The sequence below is a fragment of the Lissotriton vulgaris genome, chromosome 8 (assembly GCF_964263255.1).
Source record: "Lissotriton vulgaris chromosome 8, aLisVul1.2, whole genome shotgun sequence".
In the NCBI taxonomy this organism is placed as follows: domain Eukaryota; kingdom Metazoa; phylum Chordata; class Amphibia; order Caudata; family Salamandridae; genus Lissotriton; species Lissotriton vulgaris.
The window spans coordinates 356,924,390-356,937,261 of NC_141696.1; positions in this window are offsets into that span (position 1 = coordinate 356,924,390).

Sequence of the window (12,872 nt, forward strand, 5' to 3'; positions counted from 1 at the left end):
ATGATCCAAAAAAAGACGAGGGGTATCTCTTCTCTGGATCTGCGCTCACTGGTGCAGAAAGAAAACTGCTGTCAGCAGGCTGGGGTGTCACCTATATAGGAAATTAATGTGGGATCACACTGCTTCACCTACCAGCGGGTCGCCCCTGAGCATTGTGGTCAATGCAGTTCACCAAGCGTTTGTGCTTGCAGGATTGTCTCGAGTAATTACAAAGTTGTACTGGCCATCTCTATACACGTGTTTCTGGATCATTATCCGTCGTCAGTAGAGATTAGGTATCAAATATTTGGGGTTGCTGAGCAGGCTGCCAAAGTATTCTCAGGTCACAGTACCTCACAAGGCGCGCAGGTGCCTCTCCACGAGCTTGCCAGCTCAACCGGCTTGAGGGAGCCTTTTAAACAGGATATTAATGTGGGATCACACGGCTTCACCTCCCAGCGGGTCGTCCCTGAGCATTGTGGTCAACGCAGTTCACCAAGCTTGTGTGCTTGCAAGATTGTCTAGAGTAATTACAAAGTTGTTCTGGCCATCTCTATACACGTGTTACTGGATCATTATCCGTCGTCAGTAGAGATTAGGCATCCGATATTTGGGGTTGCTGAGCAGGCTGCTATGAGAAAGTGGCTATATATATATACTGGACCAAAGTAAGGTACAATGTGTATTGAGACAACAACCCCCAGAGGTATAACAGAGGTTAAAGTCATGGCTGACCTTACTCTCCAAAGTGGTAGCTTGGTCGAGCAGTAAGGCAGTACCAGAGAACAGTGTAAAGCATTTGTTGTACACACTCAGTCAGCAAATGGTTTCACACACTCAAGGACTGAACTCGAGGCCAATTGTTTTTATATCAAAAGATATAGTTGTTTTATTTTTAGAACCAACAGGTATCAAAATATACTTTTCTCAATATGAGTGATCTCAGATAATTACTTTGCAGAAAGATAAACTTTGTAAACACAATAGGAACCGGGGTTGCAGTAGGCAACACAATTCTAAACACAATTTAACATAGAGCTCAATGGGTTTGTCTACATAAATGCAGTTGATTACTTTATCGATTACTTTTGTAACTCCAGGGCTGGATCCTAGATTCAGTCTTGGGGTCTAGGCTGAAAACAGTTTAGCAAAAACGTTTTGGTTATTGCAATGATTTTTAAAGAATATAAAGGTATTTTAAAAGTTGACACTTGAAACTATTCAGTGAAAAACTAGCAATGTTATCCTATGGAAGGAAATTCAAGTCACAGGTAAAGTAGGTTCTCGTTACTTTTGTAATCCAGGACTGGACTCCTAGGTTCAGTACGGGGGTCTCTACCTAATACAAGTAAGTATTTACGTTTTAGTAGTTGGTACGATTTTTAAGGAATATTTGTAATTTTCAAAAGTAGACAGAAGAAATTTCAGAGAAAACAGTCAATTATTTCCTATGGGAGAAAATTCAGGTTATGGTTAAGTACAGTTCTAATTTCTTTTGCGGTTCAGTACTGGGCTGAGAGGTACAGTACTGGCGCCTCTCCTGACTCCAGGTGAGTAACTCGAAATTCGTTACTCGTCTGATTTTATAGGAATATTTTAGAGTTTCAAAACTTCACACTTTTTTGAGTCAAACCAGTTAATGTTATCCAATGGCAGGAACGTGAGTTATCGGTTTCCAGGTGAGTACTCGACTGGTGAAGTTAAGGTTTTGGGCATAGACTCAGGGGTCAGGAAGGTACAGTAGTTAAACCCTCAGCGGCACAGAGGCAGCCGATACAGAGAGAGTAGGCCCAATGCAATCCAATGGAGAGTAGGGGACCTTTGGTCGGGGCTGCAGCAAGCAGGCCATGCAGCTGTGGGAGCTGAGCTCCTGGTTACTTAGTCAGGGCAAGTGAGGAAGTAGAGTAGGGTAGTAGTGCACTTCCAGCTGCACTCGGGACGCTGGGTGCAGGGTGCTTTTAAGCCGTCGGGCGCTCAATCTTAGCCAATGGCAAAGTTATAAAGTGAACAAAGGTTGCAGGCTCGGGGACGGAGAGTCTTCAGGTGCGACCACCACTTCAGGAGCTAAGTTGGGATATTGGAGAAGAGGTAGGTACCCCAAAGGAAGGCACAGGGGACCATGGGGTGCCGGGTGCAGGTGTGTCTTTTGGCGTCAGGAAAGCTTACCCTCAGCTGATCGCGGTTGGGGGGGGGGGGGTCCCTGGTTCTGAGGCTGCAGGCGTCAACTGGGTCGTTGAGGAGGGTCTTTGGGCACTGGATTTCGGGTCCAAGTCGCCAAGGGGGCGTCCTCGTGGTCTTGGATCACTCGGGCACAGGCCGGGCTTGGCAGGTGCAGAGTGGGCTGGATTCGCTGTGCCTGGCTGGCACCAGGGGTATTGCTGTTGGAGCAGAGCCTCTGCTCAGGGGAGTCCCAGGTCCTCCGGGTTGTCCAAGGTTGCTGTCAGCAGGAGTCGCAGGTATTAGGCTGGAGCAGGTTCCAGGATAGACAGGCCCGTAGGGCTGGGGCCAAGTCAGTTGATGTCGTCCTGTTGTTAGCAGCTACACGGCGGGTCTTCTTCTTCTTTCTAATTTTCCTATCTGGATCTGAGGAAGGAAGGTTCAGGGTGCCCCTAAATACAGAATTTAGGGGTGTTACATGTAGAGCAATAGATCCCTGTCCTGGAGTGGGTACACCCCCTAGCCTGCTACTCTCCTGTGGGAGGGGGGCAGGAGCCTAACTCTGATTGGGCAGGCCTCCCCATCTTCAAGATGTCCGGAGCTTGGGTTGTGCTTCACCTCGCCTCTCCCACCTGAGGGGCGCGGTTGGCACAGGCTGGCACACCCCCTGTTAGATCTGGGGGTCTCTAGTTGGCAATGGTATTCACCTTTGTCCAAATAGGGACCCTTACTTTTAAGTCAGGATAAGGGGATTACACTCCTTGATAACCCCTGCTCACCCCCTTGTTAGCTTGGCACAAGCTGACAGGCTTATCTCAGAGGCAGTGTGTTAAGCATTTGTGAATATACACAGTAATACAGTGAAAACACTACAGATGGATACAACACAGGTTTTATAAAAATAAGTATTCTTTATATAAACTTAAACACAAGACCACAAACGACAAAAATCCACAATACTACACTTAAGATTGCTTAAAAGATGATTAAAGTTGCTTAGTTCAAGTTGATGGTAAATGCGACAAAGGTCTCAACAAAGTACCTGGATGCGTAACACAAAGTAAACAAAAGGCTCTCAAAAGGGGAGATGCATTGGTTCTGTGATCTGGGGGAGATGATGTGTCGTGCCTCAATGCTTGCGCAGAGTAGGGGATGGGTTGTGATCCTTACCGGTGCGGAGGTGATGTGTAGATTCTCGGCCTGCGGGCCTCCTGTGGTGCGCAAGATGGTGCCTTGACGCGATGCAATGATCTGGTTGCGATGCGAGAAGATGGCGCCCTGGATGCGGCGATGTGATGATGATGCGATTACGCCCTGGCAGCCTTGCAACGACTCTCTACTTTGGAGCCGCAACAGGCTCTGCGACACTCTTCTCCGGTGATGCAATGGTGACTCTCACAATCGTATCACGCTTCTCCGGTGATGCGACAGCAGGCAGCTTCGATGAACACACGCTTCCAGGGAGATGCGGCGAAGGTTCGCTTCTTCTGCGGTGCAACGATTTCAGCTGCGGCGGCGACACGCTTCTTCTCGATGCGTCGCGCTTCCAGCTCCCAGTCAGAATTCCCAGCAAGTAAATTCAGTGTGGAGCTGGAGGTGAAGTCTTTTGTCCCTGAGACTTCAGCAGGAGGCAAGCACAGTTCAAGCCCTTGGAGAATATTCTGTAGATGAAAGTCTTTACAAAGTTCCTTCTCCTTTCCCTTGGCAATGAAGCAACCCCTGCAGGCCAACCCAGCAAACAGCACACTGGCAGAGGGACAGTACAACTCCTGCAGCTTCCTTGGTTCTTATCCTTGGCAGAAAGGTTTCTTGTCCAGAAGTGATCTTATTTCTTGGGATCAGGGTCCCAATATTTATACCCCAAAATCCTTTGTTCTCTGAAGGCAGAGACGCCTCTGCCTATTACAAACCAGTTCCTGAGCACTTTGTTTACATGACTCTCTTCTTTCTTTCACTGTGCAGCGCAGAGACATCAGCCGCCCCACAGGAGGTGGAGCCAGCACAGGGGAGGGAAGATACAGCTCTGGAGCACTATGTTTACATGATTCCTCCTCTCCTTTCACAGTGCAGGGCAGAGACATCACACAAGCCACAGGAGGTAGTCATCATTGTAGGGGGAAGGCCCAGCCCTATTCAGGTCCCAGGTGCAACTCCTCCCTCCGATCTAGATGCAGATCTCTCTGTTCACCACTGGGCTGTCCCAGCCTGTCTCCTGGAATCCCCCAGCCCTGTCACTCACAAACCCAGACAAGGAATACGCAGCCTAGAAGAGGCAGGCCTGGATAGTTAGGCAAGAAAATACCTGCTTTCTAAAAGTGGTATTTTCAAACACAGAATATTAAAACCAATTTTACTAAAAGGTGTATTTTATTATTCTGAGTTCAGGCATACTAATTTCGAATTTCCACCATATTCCCTGAGTCAGTTAGGATTATAAGAATGTAATAATCTAACTGCCCATTTTGGCCTATGAGAACAGGTAGCCTTCAATAGTGAAAAACGAAAATGGCTGTAATTCACTATTAGAACATGCTACACACATCAGAGCATGTCGTACCTTATACTTACAATGCACCCTGCCCTTGGGCCTACCATAGGGGTGTCTAATATGAAGCAAAGGGAAGGTCTAGAGACTGGCAAGTGGGTGCACTTGGCCTGTCGACATGGCAGTGCTAGTCTGCACACAGGCCGTACAATGGCAAGTCTGAGACACACTTTACAAGCTGCTCCTGTGGGTGGCTCAACCAGTGTTGCAAGCCCACCAGCAGCATTTGATTTACAAGCCCTGGGCACACATGGTGTACTGTACTAGGGGCTGACAGAAAAATCAAATAACCCAATCATGGAATAACCAATTAGTACATCAATTTAACATAGGGAGCCCTTGCACTGTGTCACTGATTAGAAGTGGCAGAGTGCTCAAAGCATAAAACTAGCAAAAACATATTAAAACAGAGGAGGCAATCCGTCAAAATGGAAGGGAGACTCACGCCAATGATGCAGGTCTAACACCCCCCTTCCTGACGTAGGGTTTCCTGCCAGTCTTCCTGCCAAAGTGGGGGTCAGAACTGGTTGGGGCCAGTTGCTGAGTACAGCAAGTGGTCTGGAGAAGCTTCCCCCTGCCCATTCTGGGGGAGGAGACCTAGCACCTCGCCCAGGATGTGCATTGTTGCAGGCCCAGGAGAGCGGGGGCTCTCCACCCACGGGTCCAGCAACATGTCTGCTGTGTGGCAGCCTTTCAGACCAGACGTGGCTTGTAGGTTAGGATTTCAGGGGGCATCTCTAAGATGCCCTCTGGTGCATTTTACATTAAATCCCACACTGGCATCAGTGTGGGTTCAATGTGCTGAGAAGTTTGATATCAAACTTGTCAGTCTTCAATGGAGCCAATATGATTCTGTGGAGTTCGTAATGCAACCTCCCAGCACCATATACTCTTAATGGCATCACTGCACCTACAGTGCCCAGGAATGGCCCTGGGTACTGTCGGGGCACAGGGCGCATGCACCTGTGCCCACATCACTGGCATAGGGCACCCAGCTAGAGCGGTGACTGAGGTATGCCTGGGCAGTGGGTCTTGTGGGCATGGCACACCGGTATGTGTACCAAATGGGAGTATGACTCCGCACTCATGTGTCTTCGTAATTGTAGTTCGTTTGAACAAAATTTTTTGGAAGTGTGATTGGTGCTTGATGTGAGTCCCCTTCTGAGTCACAGGGTCATATATCAATGTCAACATGTCTTTCTTGAGCCTCAAGATTCACTTTCACATCAGCACTCATACAGAGGTGAAAAGGATTTTCTCAATAGCCGTTTGAAAAAAATTGTCACAAGTTCATTGGTCTGTTCATTTCATTTAATTCTCATGAAATTATCAGTTTTCATGTTCTTTTGATTGTTCCAAATTGTCATGATAATATATCACTTTTGTATCAATTTTTCATATTGCCCGATGCATTTCGAGCTACACAGCTCTTCCTCCTCTTCCTGCATCAATACACACGTAGTTACTTTATCACGCACAAATCCACTAACAGCATGGTTATAAGGTGATACAAAGATATACGTTATTTTGCATGCATTGCATGTTGAGGGAACGTGATGATTACGATGCTGTCATTTGAATGAATTTTTGCTTTGATTATATCTGGTACACCATTAGTAAAGAAACATATTTTTTGCAGATAAAAAAGTCCCCTGAGGAAGAGCTGTGTAGCTCGAAATGCATCGGGCAATATGAAAAATTGATAAAAAGTGATATATTATCATGACAATTTGGAACAATCAAAAGCATATGAAAACTGATAATTTCATGAGAATTAAATGAAATGAACAGACCAATGAACTTGTGACAATTTTTTTCAAACGGCTATTGAGAAAATCTTTTTCACCTCTGTATGAGTGCTGATGTGAAAGTGAATCTTGAGGCTCAAGAAACACATGTTGACACCGGTATGTGTGCCATGTTGACTCTTTGTTTAGTTCTGTACTTACACTCAGCCTGCAAAGGCAGTGTGTGGGTGTAAGGGTACAAGGCTCCTTGGGGTAGCACAATAGGTGCTGCAGCCCCTTGGGGTCTTCTCTGGTCACCATGCCCTGGGTACCTAGGGTACCATTTACATGGGGCTGATAGGTGGCAAGAGATGGCAATTGGGATTTAGTTTCAACACAGTTTTAGGGAAGGAACACGGGCCTTGGGTACCTGGTTGGCAGGTGCCCAGGGCACACTCAGTCAAAGCAGTAGTTTAGCAAAAAGTGGGGGCATACCAATGCAAGAAAGATGGCACTTTCTCACAACTGCCAAAGTATTCTCAGGTCACAGTACCTCTCTAGGTGAGCAGGTGCCTCTCCACAAGCTCGTCAGCGCAACCGGCCCGCCTTGAGCTGACGAGTTCATGGAGAGGCACCTGTGTGCCTGGAGAGGTACTGTGACCCGAGAAGACTTTGGCAGCCTGCTCAGCAACCCCAAATATTTTCATGCCTAATCTCTACTGATGACGGATAAAAATACAGAAACATGTGTTTAGAGATGGCCAGCATTGATCTGCACCAACCTAGTGAAACACTCAAAAGAATTTTTGTGCAAGTACGCACGCTTGATGAACTGCATCCACCATAATGCTTAGGGGCGAACCCGCTGGGATGTGAAGCAGTGTGATCCCGCATTTGTTTCCTGTTTAAAAGGCTGCCTCGAGCCGCTTTGAGCTGACAAGCTCGTAGAGAGGCATCTGCGCGCCTGGAGAGGTACTGTGTCGCGAGAAGACTTTGGCAGCCTGCTCAGCAACCCCAAATATTTTCATGCCTACTCTCTACTGATGACAGATAATAATCCTGAAACATGTGTTTAGAGATGGCCTGCATTGATCTGCACCAACCTGGTGAAACACTCAAAAGAACTTTTGTGCAAGTACACACATTTGATGAACTGCACCACCATAATGCTTAGTGGGGGGGCGGCACTGGGAGGTAAGGCAGTGTGATCCCACATTTGTTTCCTGTTTAAAAGGCTCCCTCGAGCCGCTTTGAGCTGACGAGGTCGTGGAGAGGCACCTGTGCACCTGGAGAGGTACTGTGACCCGAGAAGACTTTGGCAGCCTGGTCAGCAATCCCAAACATTTTCATGCATAATCTCTACTGATAACAGATAATAATCCAGAAACACGTGTTTAGTGATGGCCAGCATTGATCTGCACCAACCTGGTGAAACACTTGAAAGAACTTTTGTGCAAGTAGACACACTTGATGAACTGCATCCACCATAATGCTTTGGGGCGAACCAGCTGGGAGGTGAAGCAGCGTGATCCCACATTTATTTCCTGTTTAAAGTGCTCCCTCAAGCCGCTTTGAGCTGACAAGCTCGAGGAGAGGCACATGCGAGCCTAGAGAGGTACTGTGTCCCGAGGAGACTTTGGCAGCCTGCTCAGCAACCCCAAATATTTTCATGCCTAATCTCTACTGATGATGGAAAATAATCCAGAAAAACATGTTTAGCGATGGCCAGCATTGATCTGCACCAACCTGGTGAAACACTCGAAAGAACTTTTGTGCAAATACACACGCCTGATGAACTGCATCCACCATAATGCTTAGGGGTGAACCCGCTGGGAGGTGAATCAGTGGGATCCCACATTTGTTTCCTATTTAAAAGGCTCCCTCGAGCCGGTTTGAACTGACCAGCTTTTGGAGAAGCACCTGCGCGCCTGGAGAGGTACTGTGACCCGAGAAGACTTTGGCAACCTGCTCTCAACCCCATATATTTTCATGCGTAATCTCTACTGATGACGGATAATAATATAGAAACACGAGTTTAGAGATTGCCAGCATTGATCTGTACCAACCTGGTGAAACACTCAAAAGAACTTTTGTGCAAGTACACACGCTTGATGAACTGCATCCACCATAATGCTTAGGGGCGAACCCGCTGGGAGGTGAAGCAGTGTGATCCCACAGTTGTTTCCGGTTTAAAAGGCTCCCTCGAGGGAGGAGGAGCCTGCGCGCGCCCAAGATGACCGCGTAGGACACCAGCTCCGCCGTGATCTTGCCCTCGCCCCCATATCCTGACTTTATCCTGGGGTGCTGATCCCATGCGCCGTTTGCGGAAGTCCAGTGGGGCCATTGCTGCAACTCCGGTCCCGCTGCAAGGTCGGGGACCGGAGTGAGAAGCAGAGACATCGGAGGCCTCCGAGATCAGGAAGCCGGGGGCTGTGGTGTGCAGCGTGGCCGGTTGCGGAAGCAACAACAGCCGCGATTAGGACCCGAGGTGACGATCCGACCTGGAAGACCCGAGGGGGGCCCGGGGACTGAGGAGCTAAACTTGCGGCAAATGCCCTACACATTCGCCCGGTGGCGCCCGCCTGTGCAGTGCTGCGGTGAGTCGCTCTGTGAGTGGCTGAGGAGGCACTGGTAACCAACCGGGCTGGGAGCATGAAGTTTTGAGTCCGAGAGAGCGGACACATCGTCTTGAAGGCATGAGCCCCCAGGTGTGGACAGTGGTGAGCTTGGGGGCCTGAGTGGCATACAGTGAGCAGAACCTTCTGTAAGGGAGGTCGGGGAGCTTTCAGAGCGGCCGTCCTGCCGCGGAACAGACACCCCCCCCCACTCCCCCCCCCACCCCCCCCCCCCGAGGAAAACTCTCATCGCCGCAGGAGCTCTTTGGATGCAGAGTGAAATCGCGTTGCACCCCGAATATTAGGGTGAGTGAGAGGACTGCTAGCTGCAGGGGGTGGAGAAGGCCGAGTGGTCTGGGCTGTAGACCCAGTTGTGGAGAGACGTGCGGTCCGAGGGCGATCTTCCTTTGTTACGAGACTCGCCGCTTGGTCTCTTTCCCGATCCGAAGCCCACACGTGCGATTGGCGGATGTCCTGTGGGGCCTGTAGGAGAGTAGGGTCTGCAATCCTATGATCACCCGGACTTTTTGCTTTTGTTTCACTGATTTACGACTTTCTCAGGCTGTGGGCCTGCCAATCAGACCCACAGCCTCGCTGTTCTCTCGCTAAATTGCTGTGTGTACCCTAGGTGCATTACCCAATTGGAACTGGGCCACCCTGTCAGACCCTGTAACTCAGGGCATCGGTGTACCCAGGGCCTACCAGGGGCTGAAGCATGTATTATGCCACCCCTGGCTGGCCATCTAAATCTGACACAACTGGCTGCACGACAGCTGGGGCAACGTGGCGTACTCGCCCGTTGCTGTAGGTATAGTATCCCTATACCTAACCTTAAAATGGACACCCGAGTTCCTATCAGTCACTCCTATGGCAGGCCTTGACAATCCTGAAGGCAGAGTGCATGGAACCGTGTGAATTGGGCTCTGGCACGAGCCGAGCCCGGTTGCAGCTTGCGGAATCAAGACCCAATGGCTGTTCCATGATAACGCGTATCATATCGGTAACTTCGGTATCGCGTTATCAAGACATGTCGAGTAAGGTGTCATACGAATCGGGATACTGCCCCCTCACCAATTCTGGCGACAAGGTTAGCATTCCGCCCTTCTAGAGGGACACGACATGTACGTAACTGTGAACCCCGGTTAAAGTTAACTGAAGCCTCAGCTCCACAAAATGGACGCTGCCACCACAGACACGAGTCTGACCTCCTGCTGCTGGGAGTTCTTCCAGCGAGGAGAGCTTGGACAAAGGGTTTCCTGTCAGGGGCGGTGTTCGCACCGTCCCAGACAGGGTTTGTGTATTCTGGGTAGGTAGGGCTTTGCAAGAAGGTGACTGCGGAGTGGCACCCCGGTGCTCACTACGCATCTGCCGGCTAGAACCGTTCCAGGGGCGCGCAGCCCCTGAACTGGGGAAAGTCCAGCAGGGGGAGAGGGGTGTAACTACCCCCCTTCCTGGTCCCCCCCTAGGGCAGGACCTAGTCATGTACCCACCCCTTTCTTTAGGATAAAGGCCGGAGCGGGGACCCTTCCAAATTAGATCATCTTTGAATCAAGAACTACTTTCTACGAAAGGACATTCGAGACTCTTCTCAAGATTTCTCCCTTGTGGCTAAGGAGTAGTCACCCTGCATCCGCAGGCACCATCTAAGAACTCTGCGGTTTGCTGCAAGTCCTTCCTCAGGAATCCGACGACCCAGCTCGACGAGAACCGGCTTCCCTGGCACCTCTGACCTCTACCCACATCGTCAGCTCAACTGAGATCTGTGGGTGCAACGAGACCTCGAGGGACCGGCCATCATCAAAACCTGCACGCTTTCTTAATCCAGCACGACCACCGAAGGAATCCTCTGGTGAGTGCTCTGGGGTCCGAGAAGCCCCGATCCTGAGCAGCTCCAGCACCGAAGTGCAGCCTCCCAGCATCTCCACGATCTGCGTGGGGCCCTTCTGCTCGCCGCTCAGCACGTTGTCCGATCACGAGCCGCTGGCTTGTGATCTCCTTGACGACATCCGACAACCAACGCTGCTGGTCTGGTTGCTCCAGACCGGCCCTTGCTCCCTTTTCCGAGAGGAGCACCCCGGACCCTCCTGGTCCACTTAAGACGCCATTTTAGGCCCACCACGTGGCCCTGAAATCTGCCAAGGCTTGTTGCCCCAATCCTGGGCCCAGCGCCGCCGACAGCATCAACCTTCGTGGGACAGCTCGCACCTCCATCCTGGTCGCCGACAACGCCTCCTGGTCCGTGAGACTGCAGAGCCTAGCGTCGCCCACTCACCTAGTCGAGGTGACGGCCATCCGGTGCCTTCCTGGTACCCTCTGACTACTGGCTAGTAGTACGAACTTGGTCCCCTCTGCTTTCAGGTATCATCGATCTCTGATCCAGGCTTGGATCTCTACGAACTATTCTTCACTGGTCGCCGGCCAGCAACTCCTTCCTTCCGGCTCCTGGCTTGTCAGCGAAGACCCCCGACGCCTGTAAGACTTGTGCAGCCGCAGCCCTTGTGGCTAGGTAACTCCGGCATTTTGGTGCCCGCATAGCCTCCTTACTTAAGGGTCCTGAGTCCCTCGCTTCCGACTTGCCTTATCGGGTCCGCCCGAGACCACTAAACTTTCCGTGCCCTCGGGCACTTGTATTGATTGTGCACTTGAAGTATTTTCCTAAGAGTTTTGTTGTGTGCTTAGTACCCTGTCCTCATAAAGAGTACAGGGCTGTTGTGATTCTAATAAATATACTGTTTATTTTCATAACACTTGTGTGGTGTCCTTTCACTTGGTGTTCAAGGGGAATGTGATGGTATAACAGCTGGCTTAACACGCCCTCTAGAGTTTAGCCCGAAGACTGCTCGTATCCACGCTACTAGGATAGCTGGTCTAAGGTTGACTTACAACCAATCACCATAAGGGTCGTTTGGACCGATGCATAGTGGTCACTAGAATAGTGAACACTGCATATCGGGCCAACTTCTCACATTGGTGAGCAGCGGTTGGGATTTGAGCTTGCTGTTGTTTTACCACGCGTATCCTAAGAATATCTTGTGAAAGATCGCATAAGTACTCCAGGTACATATAACTTAGCTTAGAATACTCTGAGCTCTACTGAACCAGCTGTTGTAGCTCCTCAAGGCTTAGCACACCTTGGCTACAACTCTTAGCAAGGGATCAGTAGGTAAACATATAGTGTAGGTAGGTGCATCACTTACACCACACTAGAAGCAGAATGTCAGACAAAGGAGGAAACTCTGAGTCTCCCCTTGTGTCAGTCGACCTTCCACAGGTCACCTCCAGATATGCTGCACTTAGCTTCCAAGAGATGTGACAGATCTGTACATCTCGGAAGTTAAAACAGGGTGCAAACCCTACCATTCCGTTTCTGATTGGTCTCTTGGAGACTTATGCTTCAAGGAGGGCGAGTAACACCGACCCTTCTCATCCAGAAGTGGATATGCCCCCCTTCGAGGGAACCCGAGGTGACCCTGACCTTATCCATCTCTCCGCAGAAGGAGCGGGACTGCACTGTCCAGTGCATCCCCCAGAGTCAGTGGGCAGCTATCTTGTGGCTCTCCTTTGAAGGTAAAGGTAGAGATAAGCTCCTCACTACTAGAGTAGAGGACGCTAACAATTACCAGGTCCTGAAGAACACACTGATTGATGGGTTCGGCCTAACCACTGAGCAGTACAGGTTGCTGTTCAGGGATACCCAGAAAACTCAGTCTCAGGACTGGTCTGATTTCATTGATTGTGCCACTAAGGCTTTGGAGGGCTGGTTGCTGGGCAGTAAGGTTACTGATTACACAGGATTGTATAATTTGATCATGCGAGAACAGATTTTAAACAATTGTCAGAACCAGTTGT